We start from the raw sequence: 16445 nt of genomic DNA on the forward strand, positions 1-16445 counted from the left end.
CTTCTGGGCTTGAATGCACGAAATGATGCGAAGGCTCGTACTAGGTTTGTCGCCGTAGATAACTAAGGTTTCGTTGTTAGGAAGGTTAAGACGAACTGCTTTTTCAAAGCACATGATGTCGGCGCGAAGAAGACTCAACCAATCCATGCCGATGATAACGTCGAAAAATTTTAATTGGGACTGGCATGAGATCTATCTTGAAAGTATGGCCATCTAAAGTTAAGGTACAACCTATGTATATGCAGTTAGTACTCTCCGTTTTCCCGTTAGCCATTTCTACCGTGAATGAATTTTCTAAAGCACATGGTTTTTGTTTAAGCAGGTGTGCGAATTTGTGGCTTACGAAACTTTTGTCAGCTCCACTATCAAAAAGTATACAAGCATATGAGTTATCGAGGAGAAACGTACCAGTAACTATCGTAGGATCAGTTATCGCTTCCTCATGGCCTAGGGCCATAACTCTTCCTGCTCCTCCAGCCATCCCCACTTTAGGGCAGTTCCTCTTGTAGTGGCCCACCTCGCCACAACCGTAGCAAGTTTGGCCCATACCGGCGTTAGGAACTTGGGCGTCCTGAGCTGTTAGAGTCTTGCAGAAACGGACTGTGTGTCCCTTCCTGTTGCAGTTAGAGAACTGCATCTCCTTGCAAGGTCCGTGGTGGTGGAAGTTGCACTTGGTGCACTTCGGAAGGGTTCCAGCATAAGTTTTTGCTGGTAAGGGGTTCGCAGGGACAATGGGAGTCACTGTGGCAGCATTGATCGCCACAAGTTGTTGTTTCTTGGAGGATCCTTGCGAAGACCCTCTTTTCCTCTTATTCCACCCCTTCCTGTTATGGTCGGGGTTGGAATTTTGTGGTACGGGTGTAGGGATTGTTGGGTTCTGAGGTTTTCGGTGATCGATGAGAGATTGTGCCAGTTCCTTGGCGCTATCGAAGGTAATAGGCCTGGAAGCGATCACACTTGGCTGGATCTGGGGTGACAGTCCCCATATATATCTCTCTATCTTTTTTCTTTCAAGAGAAACCATATCAGGGCATAGGTTTGCCAGATCACATAACCTGTTTGTGTAGGTCGTGATGTCGGATCCAACCATTTGAAGACCCCAAAATTCCTGCTCGAGTTTCTGTACCTCACCTCGAGGACAGTACTCTTTCATCAGCATGTCCTTTAACTTTTCCCAGCTGATGGAATATGCCACCACCAAAGTCAGATAGTTAACATGGCTATTACACCATGTTAGTGCTCTGTTAGAGAAGGTACAAGCTGCAAACTTGACCTTGTTGCCCTCCTGGGAAGCACAGATTTCAAAGACGGATTCCATCTTTTCAACACATTGTCTCAACACCATAACACCCCTAGTTCAATTGAAGCTGCGGGGTTTGGCGTTCGTGAAGTCCTTGTAGGTTCATTCCCGAGGGTGTCCATGGCTTTCGCCGTGGTTCGAGGGAGGTGCACCTGTTCCTGATCCACTAGGGGCAGGAGCGTTGATTGCAGACACAGCAGCTGCAACTGCCGTTGTGAAAGATGCCTGGAACATGTTGGCATCGAAAGGGTTAGGTGGTTGAAGAGGTTCTGGTGGTGGTGGAGGTGGTGGTATCGGTGTTTCGTTGTTTGGGTTACGCCTTGTATTTCTGCGTGGCGGTATCTTTAACTATACGTTTAAAAGATGACGACATGGATAAGAATAAATGATTAATGAATGTGTCTCATGGACTAACTACCCATAGCCCAACAACAGAAGGAAAAGTATCACTAAATGAAGATAACAGTATTTGGATAATAATTTCCATATGATTAGATATCTGTCAATAATATTGGAATTACAGATGTAACAAGTTCGGGAAAATTGGCCTAGGAGTAGGCCTTACATCAATCAAGATGGAAAATTTTGACAGAATTAAGACTAGATCAAGACCTAACAGGTCTAAGATTTATAAAGACAGGAAATTAGACCAAAGTTTTTACATAAACTAGGTTATATCCAAAAGATGAGTCGACGAGATTCTATCGGCGACGAGAACTGCTAGCATGAGTTCTTGATCCCAACAGCAGACGTTCCATGTCCCTCATACGCCTGTCGGCTCTCACTTGCTGAGCTTGAAGTTCCCTAACTTCAGCTTGAGTTTCAGCAAGTTCCCTCTACATATTTGCATTACGGACCAGAGTCCTTTCATGAGAAGACTCTAGTTGGCGAATGTGGACAGTGTTAACGCTAGAGTTGGCTTCAATCTCCACAACCCGGTCAATAGTTGCCTGACCCAGTATCGTGTTTCTGGAAATTCTACGAACCATGATGGGTAGGACCCTGTCAGCAGAACCTCCTTCAGTGAGGTTGTAGAAACTTCGGTCTCCATTGTAGGGAATGGGCTGACCTTGTTCCTGACTCCATCTAGTCAAGTTAGTGGCCCACAGAGGTGTGGGTCTGTGAAACGCAGGACGGGGGTTCAGGTTTGGGTTTTGAGCAGCTGGGGGTAGGTTGTTGACTTCAGGCTCTGAGTCAAAACTATCGGAAAAACCCTCAGCATGGTGATCATCCAAAGGGATTGGGTGATCATCTTCTGGTTCTGCCTCTAGCCAACCATCATTGCCTTGGTTCGGGAAATACGGATCGCCATGGTGAAATGCAGCCATTTTAATCTATGCGAGAAAAGGGATATAAGAAATAGCTAAAATAGACGAACTAACTAAGATAATTACAGTAAGACCAAATACCCCTATGGTATATCTTTATGGTTGTGTTGGTAAGTTTTTAGACTTGTTGCCATATCACAACCATTCTTGGGCATATGCTAATCACTCCTCGGACCAGCATAGTTGATCAGGCTATGCCATTCTGAAGACTGACCATATATCCCCAGGCTTACTTGTGATATTCACCAATCCTAATACTTTTGTTCTTGTCACTGTGACACTGATTTTAGTATGAATGCAGGCACGTATACTTACTTAAATATTTTAATATTTAAAAGTATAACTCTTAAACAGAGTGTTTTAGTCCCCATGTATTTATAGTTAGTATATCTTTTATGGGTTGATATACTATATTCACTATAAACAATGCTCTGATTCCAATCTGTCACACCCCAAAACCACGAACGGCGGAAACGTTCCGGGGTGGAGGACGTCATGTACAGTATCACAACAGTGTAAAATAGTAAACAAGCAACAACATCATCCATTGCATTATAATTAAAGTTTTAATACATGTGTGTTCTTTCATTGCAATAAGACACCGAAAATATACAATCAAAATAAAAGACGAGACTTGTCTGCTCCGTCTTCTCAAAACTTGGCAACCGTACTTGTCTACTGATGACCTGAGAATACAAGTTATTTTGAAAGAGAGTATCAGCTTTAAAGCTGATGAATTCATAAGTATTTAAGTGTCATTGCCTTGCTTACTAAAAGCTTTTTTAAATGTCATGTAAACCTTTAAATGAAAATGTTGATGTAAGTATGAAAAGCCCTAGAAAATCCCTTATTTTCTATCAGTTTGAGATGTAGTCTTCTACCAAGACCCGAATGTTTTGTTTTGACAATGTAGTCTTCTACCAAGACCCGAATGTTTTGTTATGACAATGTAGTCTTCTACCAAGACCCAAATGTTTTGTTATGACAATGTAGTCCTCTACCAAGACTCGAATGTCTTGTTATGACAATGTAGTCTTCAACGAAGACTCGAATGTTTTGTTATGATAATGTATTCTTCTACCAAGACCCGAATGTTTTGTTATGAGAATGTAGTCTTCTACCAAGACTCGAATGTTTTGTTAGTAAAATGATAGTTTTTCCTTTGTTTTGACTACTACAAATAGTAATTAGTCTAACTCATCGTTTATGTGAATATATCACAAAATAAAGCAAATAGGAAAAATATAACCATGTAGGTGTTATCCCTGGATACCCGGATTAACACGCCATCACAATAAGCGATATGAATAACCTAATGAACCTCCGAAGATGATCCAATTGTCCTCTATAGCAGCAGCAGGTTGGAGGAAGGGTTAGTCCCGTAGCCGACTCCTAATACAAGTGGTAACTTAATGATCATCCGAGGATTTTCATCTCATCCTCTGTTGCAACAGCAGGATGGAGGAATGGTTAGTTCCGATATTAATCTATCTATTATAAGAGATAACCTTAGACATCCATAGATGTTCATCACCTAGTGTTGCTAACAGCTGGGTTCCGGAATGGTTAGTCCCGTCTAGACATCCCATCGAACAGGGATAGGCAGGAAAATTTACACTGAAGGTACGAATAAATCTTCCTCATAGTTCTAAGTACAAGTATCCAGGTAAGTGAATACAGGATAATGCACCTATGTAACAGTGTTCATGTATGGTATTCATGTAAGTGTGTTCATGTATCAGGTAAATATATGTAAACATATTCATGTATCATGTAAGCATATGTATATGTACTCACGTATCAGGTAATGTACTGGTGTAGACTCATGAATGAACTGACTCTTGTGTGATTCCTTGTAATAGGAATAATGTTTGATATCTCCAAATTATCCCTATGATAGTTTACTGAAAAGTAATTGGTAGTTCAAGTAGGTTTATACAATCTTACTACTCAAGGGTGTGAGAAACTAAATGAAAGCTGTAAACTATAACATCAATACATATATAAGAATATAAGTGTATATGCATAGTTTAGTTCAAGAATGTAAAATGCTTTTGTAAGACATCTAAGTGTTTTGAACAAATATAAAAGTGACTTGATGTCATTTTGATAAACATTTCCAAAGTAATACATTTGATAACAAAGTATTTTAAAGCTAGAAAACCATTTCATGCATCACATTTTGTAGTATGTGAAATCTGTTAAATGAAAACACAGTTAGAAAATACATATAGATGATTTAATAACACGTTGTTTTCTACTTGTATCCCCCCCATTAAAGCATTTAAAATCATTTAAACATTGATTAGGGGTATGAAATCACCTGTAGATGGTGTTGCGGATGAACTGGACGGTTTAGGTTGCTAGGTGTCAATTGAGGACTTGTACACACACTACGATCCTAATGAACATATAATCATACATATATGCACTCAATTAGTCTTAAATTACTAATTGATAAAGTTAAGACATCCTAGAACAAAATAAACACTTTATGTAAGTGTTTTAAGCCCTAAGGATTGCATCTAAGCTATTGTGGGACAAGGTACTTAGGTTTAGGTTTCCAAAGGACCCCATATATGAGTTTACTCTCCATATACCATCACACATGGAGTTTACGGCCGTAAACTCCAAGACTCAATGTCTTTGGTTGTTTTAAGGTGTTAAATAATCCCTAGAATTATTCCAACTTGGTGGTTAAGTCCTTGGAAGGGCTTGAGGCATAGAAACACTCCTTTGAGGAATTTACGGCCCTAAGGCCATTTCCCTTACAGTTTGCGGCCGTAAACTCTTAAGGATGGGTGTTGTTGATGCTTTCAAGTCTCTTGCACAAGTGGTATAGGTTCTAGACTTTTATTCCAAGCATAAGAAGGCCTTAGGCAAACTTTGGTGCCTTTGTTTGATGTTCACGGCCGAAGAACCTTATAAGGGCCATGAACTCACTTAAATGGGTGATTTTGATGTGTTTTAGTCCTTCAATTAAGTGGGAACAATTCTATGTAAATGTCTAGGGATTTAGGTGCCTTAAAAGCATCCTTTGATCCAATTTATTGGAGTTCACGGTCCAAGATCATCTTGGGCCGTGAACTCCCATGTGTTTGAGTTTCTTGGTTGTTTTCTTATCCCTAATACACTTCTATATGTGTCCAGGGTAGTAGCATATCAAAAGGGAAGGTCTAGGCTTTGTTTCGGGAGTTTGCTGCCCAAGAACACCTTGGGGAGTAAACTCCTAAATCTAGTGATTTAGCCTTCTAAATCATGTTATAAACACATATTAAGCTTTCTAACACTACTAGAAAGAGGTACTCATGATTTGGGATAAAAACCCGAAGATCCGTGAGAGAGAAAATGGCTTTTCTCTAGTTGGAAATGCGAATAATGAATGAATTTGGTTCAGAATTCTATTTATAGTCCTGAGGTATTTTTGGCAGAAAATATTTTTATTCTTGAAATGATCTCTAATATAATAGAGTGTTGGAATAACAGTGTTGCACAAAACCCTAGTGCACCCACTCTCCTGATATCTCCTTAAGTGTTAAACCTGAAATACTCAAACTTACACGAAAAGTCTGAAAATTAACTGTGACTGCTATAACTTCTATTGAAGTGATATAGTTTGTACATAATGGAAATTTCGGGTTGTCATAGTTGATTATGATGAGAGCTTTTCACCAGTTGCAAAGATTAAGTCCATTAGGGTCCTGTTAGCCATCGCTGCATTTCATGATTATGAAATATAGAAAATGGATGTCAAAACCGCCTTCCTTAATGGAATTTTGGCTGAGGATGTATTGAAACAAGTACCTGATAGATGGAATCTTTGTTTCGATGAGGAAGTCAAAGAGTTTGGCTTTTCTAGGAGTGAAGATGAATCTTGTGTATATGTCAAGACTAGTGGGAGTATAGTTAGCTTTTTAGTACTGTATGTGGATGACATACTACTCATAGGAAATGACATCCCAACCTTGCACGAAGTGAAGTCCTAGCTTGGGAAGTTTTTGTCTATGAAAGACCTAGGGGAAGCTGCCTATATTCTAGGGATAAGGATTCTGAGAGACCAGAGTAAAAGACTACTTGGACTTAGTCAGAGTACCTACTTGGATAAGGTGCTAAAGAGGTTCAGCATGCAAGATTCCAAGAAAGGAGAGTTACCCATCCAAAGCAACGCCATACTGAGTAAGACTCAAAGCCCGAGTACCGAGGATGAGATAGCAGAAATGAGTCGAGTACCTTATGCTTCCGTTGTAGACTCGATCATGTATGCTATGGCTTATAGTCGTCCTGATGTAGCCTTTTCCTTGAGAATGGTTACCAGATATCAGGGGAACCCTAGCAACACTCACTGGACTGTGGTAAAGAATATCCTCAAGTACATGCAGAGGACTATGGATTGGGTCCTTACCCTCGGTGGGAGTGATGACTTGAGAGTTGTAGGGTATAGTGATCCTATCTTGCAGACTGATAGGGATAATTTCTACTCTCAGTCAGGTTGGGTCTTTACCTTAAACGGATGAGCAATTACTTGGAAGAGTTCCAAGCAGGAAAAAGTGGCTGATTCATCTTGCGAATCAGAGTATATAGGAGCACGCAAGGCAGCAAAGGAGGCGATATCGCTGAAGAACTTCATTGGAGACCTTGGAGCGTATGGAAATTTTCTGTAATAGTGAAAGTGCAATTGCCTTAGCCAAGGAACCAAGGGTTCATGGGAGATCCAGACATATCATCAAAAATATCATCTCATCAGACATCGCATAAAAGAATGACTCCTCGTGGAAAACAGGGTATCATCGGATGGGAACCCAACAGATCCCCTCATAAAGGGACTGAGTCGGGTTAAGCATCTCTAGCATGCTCAGAACATAGGGCTGAAGGATGATATTAGTTTTAGTAGTTATATAATTTTTGAAATTTGTATAGTCTAATTGACATTTGATGATGAATAAAAGTTGTGTTTATTTATTAGTAAAGTGTTGCTATCTTTTGTCAATTGTTTATTGTATTTCTTTTGCATGTTTTGACTTCCAGAATAATTATGTTTGGTATATCATATTATTATAATTCTCCATAGTCAGTCATATGTTAGAAGTAGGTATCAATCAAGACTGTCATGAGTTGGTTGTAGAGGCCTAAGTTGTTGGACATGGCTACAACACTCATGAGTTCTCATAAGTTCTGAGTATTGGATTCAACCGACACTCACTGGTATCACTTCATGGAATTTATCTCGAGTGATCATGAGACAGTAATATCATATATGTCTTCAAACCTAGAGATATGACTTGTTGCCTATGAGTTGGTTATACATTCATTGTACGAAAACACATTGGTTACTCGATGTTATAAAACGTGCTTTTGTGTGTGATTCAACAAGTAGTACAACAAGCATATGAGTCGAAGTTTATCTATTCTTTCTTTGATTAGAAGCGATATCTAGGCCCCTCAATGATTTTGTTTTGACCTATGTATTGGGCCGGACAGAACTAAGTTGATGTGTTCAATTAAGTTCGTTGCCAAACAAATCGAAAATCGAGAAACAAACTACGGGACAATAAGTAAGACATTGTTCAGTGTATTTGTTCGGATGATATCTTGAACAGAGGATTATATGATGACTTATCTTAAATCGTATATCATCATCTTCTGAGTTTTGAGAGACCTTGAAAGAGCTACGAGTGTTGATCGGTTCCTGAAGACATACTTGCAGTTATAGTTGTTAGACTTATCCAAGTGGGAGATTGTTGGATATGGTGTCTAAGTCTATTTGGGTTGCATGACATCATACTTTTGGATAGACTAAATGAGAGAAATAACACTTGTGGATTATTAATATATTATAAGTTCTAATATATTAATAGAATTATTTAATTAGTATTGATCAAGAATTAATTTATGATTAATTAAGTGATCAAAAGATGGATAATTAAATATATGGGTTGATTATGTAAATCATCCATGACTTGTATAGTAGGCTAAAGGCTTCATGGATTATCAAGATGGGCTAAGACCCATAGGATGCTCCATGAAGGTTTAAACCCATCGGTCATGGAAATGAAGAGTCATGTTACATTAGAGTTTACATGGTGTAACCCTAAGTGTAACATACTATATAAATAACATGACATCCACCAAAGTCGGCTAGATGATTTTGCAAGAGGGCTAGGCCAATTTTTCAAGTGTGCTACATTCTCTCCAAGTCATTCCAAAGCACTTGCTGTTGTGTGAAACATTTGAGGCATCACACTTGGGGTTCTACGCTCTCAAGGTTTTTCAAGGAAGCAAATCAACTACAAGGTATGTAATTCTAGCCATCATTAATGTTAAAAGTTCCCCATGGATGCTAGATAGGATTATGAAACATGGAAATAAAATTTTGCATGTATTTTAGATAAGCATAGATCCAAGGTTTTCTAGGGTTGAATGTACACTTAGGAATGTTAAATTGCTCATAACCCATCAAGAATAACTCACCAAAGGAGTGCTAGAAGCAAGTTAGGAGGCTGAAATAGTGTTCATAACCCTAAGGAGGGTTCACGCTCCAAGAACACATAAGTGTTTACAGCCCACGTTGAAGGCTTCCCGGCCCAAGAACATGAAGAACACTTGATGATATTGTAGATTAGTGAGTGTTTGAAGGCCTTTTGTGGTAAACCAAATATATGTAAAAGAAAAGGAGTTTTTAAGGGATGAAAAGGATGTTCTTGAATATGGTATTTGAGAGAGAAAAGGATAAATCATGACCATAAGTAGAATATTGAATTAAAAATGAGGCAAACTTATATATATATATATATATATATATATATATATATATATATATAATATATATATATATATATATATATATATATGTATATATATACATATATATATATATATATATTTATATATATATATATATATAAAATATAAATATATATATACATATATATATATATATATATATATATATATATATATATATATCGGGAGGTGTTTGCGGCCGAGGAGTTCACGGCTGTGAATCGAGGGTTCATGGTCCGAAGCCTGATCGTGGTCCAAAGAGGTTCATGGCTCCAAAGGCTCACGGTTCAGATGTTCGCGGCTTAGTGGTTCACAACTACGAGGGTTTTGGATTCCTAAGGCTTTTCCCTTCCAAACTATAACGCAGTTACTTACAGGGCTTCAAAACTTATTAACCAATAATCCATCTAATTTAAGATAATGGAAGGAATAAGCTTGACCAAAGTTTACTTTATAAGAATAAAATTTTTGGGTTGTGACATGTATAAATTATATTATTAATGCAATAGATGTTGTTGCTTGATTTACTATTATACATTGTTATGATATTGTACATCACGTCCTCTACCCCCGAAATTTCCGCCATCTCGGTTTGGGGGTGTGACACTTAGGATACTGAAGGCTGATAAGAAAGATCAACTTTTGATAATGTTTCAATGAAATCAGGAAAAAAAATCTACGTTTCAAACACTTTATCATCTTTTGCAGCTTTAACTTTCACGTCTTTGGAATAATCCATGTTGAACACAGTGATATCTTCTATCAAACGAGTGGTGATATTGGCAAGAACATCAACCTTCTCTTGCAGCAAGTTGTAGTTATCATCTATTTGCTTAACCTGCCGAGACATCAAAGTTTGAAGCTCTTGAACCATAAGTCCAATAGAAACTTTTGTTTCAAACACCTTCTTCCCCAAAAGATCATGACGCTCTTTCGCTACTTCACGTAGTTTAGCAATATCCAAAATAGCAATTCTCAGTCAAGACTCTTGAGCTTTCAAAAGATACTCAACTTCAACCCCACTAACATAACTTTTGCCTCTAGTATAAACCAAAAATTAAAGAAGAGAATTCATTTAAAATTAAGGATCTTGAATTATTTACCCGACATGATCAACTCATCAAAAATATGATCTTCTTCAGGGTTGAATTGTAAGTCAGAAAACGACACCATATCATCATCATCATCATCTGCATCAATTTTCGTAATGTTCTTCTCAGGTTCTGTTAATTGTGAAGAGAATAAAGTAGCAATCAGTTCTTGCATGACACCAAAAAATGTTGGAGAAGGAATTGTACAAGAAATTGGTGTAACAGATGTAGGTGGTGAAGAAGATGGTTGCTATGGAGGAAAGTAATTTGTTTCGACTTAGTAGTAGTAGTAATTTTGACAGTCTTCACCCATGTTGACATTAGTGTACATACTAGATAAGTTCACAATGGTGTCTGGAGTTTCGACCTCCTCCAAATTAGACTCAGTATTTGATCCTCCGGGTGGCATGACTTTCATTTTCTCATGGATTGTGGTAGTTTGTTATACACTTGAATTGATGTTTGCATTTGTATCATATACGTTTTCATTAACATTAAAAGTACGTGTCTCCTTGAAAATTGACTTGACAGAGGTATCCCTTCATGGCGACACATGAAATTCACCTCCCATATTTGTATCTTTTCCATCACTATCATTATCATATTAAAAAATAACATCATCTATCATATCCTCCACGAGAGTTTGTTTTCGCTTAATAAAATTTTGAACGACATCAAAACCACGTCTCTTTTGTGAGGCAGTAGAATTAGGAGACAAAATCTCCCTAACCACAATTCCTTTAATTGTAAATTGAAGTTTCTTTACTCTCTTGGACCCCCCCCCCTTTCACAAAATTTTCTTCTTGATTAGGATATGTTGTAGCAATTGTCTTACATCGAGTCACAACTATGTCGACTATAGGCTCAGCAGTGAATTTCATGGGTTCAGATTATGATGGTTTTGTTGCAGTTGTCTTTGTTTGTATAATTACCCCTTTGCTAGTCTTAGTGGGTACAGTCTCCTTATGAAACTCAGTTGGTACTTCCTTTGTCGTTTCATCTTGTTTCTTTTTCTTATGGCCCTTGGATGTTTTCGAAAAACCTTCAGTACCATTAGATGGAATCTTTGGTGGTAGAATACCAGATGGAGTGGGGTCCATTGAAGCTTGATATTGAACAAACAATTGATGAGTATAATTCACCAAATTGAGCATCTAATCGTAAATTTATGCAACCATAGGAAAAATTGTAGCATCATCAACATAAATCTTAGGAACAGTCAAGGATGGAAACACAACTGTATCATCACCAGTTGGAAAAAGAATATCTTCCTAATTATAAACTTCTCTTATAATCATTCCATAAAACCTAGCACTCGAAACGTTAGATGTTATTTTTGAATTAAAAATTGAGTTCCCAAATTCTTCCCACAACATGGATGCATAATCCTTATTTTCCCCATAATATACCTCATCAATAATTGAATAAACTTCCAGTTTTGCCTTATCCAACATAAAACATCATCCTGTTAAATAAATGAGATTAATACCAAAGAGAAAACTCCAAACACTAGGTAAGCTCGACTTCTTGAAATGACTTATAAATGAAAAAGTGGGTTGATGACCCATCTCGTTGAACATATGAATAACTTGTTATTGTGACAACCCGAAATTTTCATTCGGTCAAACCCTAAAAGTCAACCACTTCATATTATAAGACAAGTTCACTTATACTTTTTTTTGGGAAAAATAAGTTCATTTGATTATTTTAATATTATTTTTAAACGAGCGGGTGAAAGAAAGTGCCGTCTCGGGTTTTGATTTTTAGAAACTGCAAACACCTCACGTCTTCCCGACCAAACTTTTATGTTTGGGTTGAAAGATCACCCAAAAACCATGAACTCATACCTATGTATGAGTTTACTCCCCAAACACCAAAAGAGTAAACTCCAAAATATCCTCTCAAGTATCATCCAAGTTTTTATTCTAGATCTTCAAACTAGTAAATGTTCTAACCCTTTCAACTTAGTATATCACTTAATCTAGTGATTGTACATCCTTTAATCCATTCATTTATGTGTTTTGACTAGTTTTTCCAAAACACCAAGAACACCAAGAACACACACTAGTGTTCTTGGACTTAAAGTTCATTTCAAGCTTTCACAATGTAAGTACCTCTATCCTAGAGTCATTTAAAGCTAGCTATACATGTTTGTACCAAGGAAAAGTCCCAAGAACACCAAGAGCAAGGTGTTAACGGTTTTGGGAGGCTCCCAAAACCGTAAACACCAAATATAGTGCCTTAGGGTGCTTTAGGGTGTCTAGATGCTTCACAATGCCTTAGGGACTTGTCTAGATCCATCCTTGGTGAGTGTATCACACAAAAAGCACAAAAATCCAACATTTATATGTTTTTACGGTTTGGGGATCTCCTAAAACCATAAACACCTTAAAAGTTATGTAAATGTGCCATAAATGGCCCATGGTTGTTCCTTATGCCTAGAATCTAACCTAGACTAGTGCCATGTTTGAGCTAAGGACTTGAAAACCGCCAAATACCAAACTTAGGAGTTTAAGGTAGTAAACTCATGGAGAAATGGTCCTTAGACCGTAAACTCCATTTAGGAGTGTTTTGATGCCACACAACACTTCCTAAGGCTAAATCTGATGGGTTTTAGCCATATGAACATTCCTATGTGCACATACAAACCCTAATCCTTGGATCTAGGTTTCTATAATTGAACATGCATTAAATCCAAGACTTCTAATGATAATTCTAGTATAATAACATAAGAACTCAGATTTAGATGATTACCTTGAATCACTTGCTTGAATCTTCTTGTCCTTGGAGCTTTAGAGTTGCAAGTGTCACTCCTCTAATGGCTTATAAACACCAAATAGCAAGAGGATGATTATAGAGAGAGGAGAGAGGAGGAAGAAATAGGCCAGGGTTTCTTTAGAGACAAGGTTGCCGATTTTCCTTAACCCCTAGGGTCTATTTATACTATTGAGGGTCCTAGGGTTTGACCCTTAAACCCTAATTGGATAACTTAAGCCGTAAGCAATCCAATCCCTTTATGATAAGACCTTGGACGAATTCTAGGCTCTTCTAAACCCTAAATTCATCCAACCCTTATCCTTAAGAGATTAGAGCCCAAAGTACAACTATCATACGATTGACAGTTTATGCCTTTCTATTTAATTAATCTCTTTAAGTTAGCAAATTAGTTCCTAATTAATTTATGTCTTATATTAATCAAATAATAATATTATTATTCCTTATGTTATTCTCATAATATATTAATAATATTTCTTCTCTCATTGTAAATCATCCTGTCTAGTTGCTATGGTGAAGGCAACCCAAAAGGACCATGCACAATCGGGTCAAATACTTGCCTAATATAGTTGCAGCCTTAGAAACTATTCCAACAGTCTCCCACTTGGATAAGTCTAGTAACTATATACACAAGTATAATACGATTAGCAATCATGGCTCTCAAAGACGCTGTCAAACTCTGATCTTATCAATCTTGTCCTTTAGATAAGGGATCATACACTCCTCTGTTTAGATATCATGCTGACAATTCTATGGAACCAATTTGTCCAGCAATTGGTTTCTCGGTCTCAGATTTATTCGACATAGAACTTAATTGAACACATTAATTTAGTTCTGACCGGGCCCGACACATAAGTCAAATCAAATCATCGAGCGGCCGAGATATCGTTTTTACCCTCTTAGGATAAAAGTAACAGATAAACTTTGACTTATATGCATTTACTTATTCATTAATCAACTATACACAACAATGCGATTTATAACATCAAGTTACTGATGCGGTTTCGCATTATCAATGTACAACCAATTAACAAATAACAAACCATATATCTAGGTTTTAAGACCATATGATATTATTGTCTTGCGATCACCCTTTTTATCATATTCCATAAGGTGATTCCAGCAAGCACGGGTTTGTTCCAATGCTCAAAACTAGTTCATAAGCACTCATGAACGTTGCAGCGAACTTTTGCTACGTCTAACACCATTTAGACAACCTACACGCCAATTCCTGACAATCTTCATTCATAACTACTTCTAACATATGAATGATTGTGGACAATTTGAATAATTCAATTATTCATAATAAACTCAATTATTCTGGAAGTCAAAACATGCAAAGTGACACAATAGCAAAACAATTAACATAAGACAGTAACATTACTAATAAATAATACTCCTTTATTTAATCATCAAATGTTAATTACATTTATCTATTACATGTTTCTAATACTATCTAATCTATACTAATATCATCCTTCAGCCCAATACTCCTAGCATGCTGCAAGTGCTTAACCCTGCTCAGTCCCTTGGTAAGCGGATCTGTTGGATTATCTTCTGATGATATCCTCTTAACCACGAGTTGTCCTTCTTCTACTCGATGTCTAATAAAGTGATATTCTCTGTCGATATGTCTAGATCTACCATGATCCCTCGGTTCCTTGGTCAAGGCAACCGCTCCTTCATTATCATAGAAAATCTCCATGGGCTCCTTTATGGCAGGTACAACTCCAAGATCACCGATGAAGTTCCTCAACCATATTGCCTCCTTCGACGCTTCGCTCGCTGCAATGTACTCTGATTCGCACGTTGAATCAGCTACGATTTCTTGCTTGGAACTTTTCCAAGTCACTGCTCCTCCATTTAGGGTAAAGACCCAGCCCGACTGCGAACGGTAGTTGTCCCTGTCGGTCTGAAAGTTGGCGTCACTATACCCTCGCACCTTCAAGTCATCACTCCCACCGAGGACTAAAAACCATTCCTTCGTCCTCCGAAGGTACTTAAGGATATTCTTGACCCCAATCCAATGGGCTCTGCCAGGGTTCCCTTGATATCTACTAACCATGCTCAAAGCAAAGGCTACATCAGCAAAGCATACATGATTGATCCAACTGCGGAAGCGTATGGAACTCGGCTCAATTCTGCTGTCTCAGCTTCGGTACTTGGACTTTGAGTCTTACTCAACTTGGCATTACTTTGTATCGGTAAGTCCCCCTTCTTTGAGTTTTCCATACTAAAACGTTTTAGTACTTTATCTAAGTAAGTGTTCTGACTAAGTCGTATCAGTCTCTTATTATGTTCTCTCACTATCCTTATTCCCAGAATATAGGAATCCTCTCCGAGGTCCTTCATAGCGAAGCACTTCCCGAGCTAGGACTTAACCTCCTGCAGAGTCGGGACGTCGTTTCCTATGAGCAGTATGTCGTCGACATACAAAACGAGGAAGCTTACTATACTCCCACTGGATTTGACATATACACATGATTCATCTTCGCTTCGTACAAATCCAAACTCTTTGACTTTCTCATCGAAGCAAAGATTCCATCTGCGAGATGCTTGCTTAAGTCCATAAATGGACTTCTCAAGCTTACACACTCTATTCGGATGCTTCGGATCAACAAAACCCTCTGGCTGAGCCATGTAAACATCCTTGGCCAACTTCCCATTAAGGAAAGCGGTCTTGACATCCATTTGCCAAGTCTCATAATCGTGAAATGCGGCAATTGCTAGCATCACTCTAATAGATTTTATCTTCGCAACTGGTGAGGAGGTCTCATCACAATCAACTCCACGAGTTTGAGTAAAGCCCTTCGCAACCAATCGCGCCTTATATGTGTGTACGTTTCCATCTACATCGGTCTTCTTCTTGAAGATCCATTTGCACCCAACGGTCTTACGTCCGGGCACATTATCAACCAAATTCCAAACTTGGTTATCATACATGGATTGGATCTCGCTGTCCATTGCCTCTTTCCATTTCGCAGACTCCTGGCCTGCCTTGGCTTCCTTATAGCTATTAGGTTCATCTAGATTTATTAGTGTACCATCACTAATATACGTGTCCCCTTTGGTAGTAATATGAAAACCATAAAATTGGGGTTGAACTCTAACTCTTTTGGAATGTCTAAGAGGTAATGACTCGTCAATCGGTTCAACTGGAGTTTCCTCCTT

This window comes from Lactuca serriola, chromosome 9 (assembly GCF_051521515.1).
Source record: "Lactuca serriola cultivar US96UC23 chromosome 9, Lser_US96UC23_V15, whole genome shotgun sequence".
Lineage (NCBI taxonomy): Eukaryota > Viridiplantae > Streptophyta > Magnoliopsida > Asterales > Asteraceae > Lactuca > Lactuca serriola.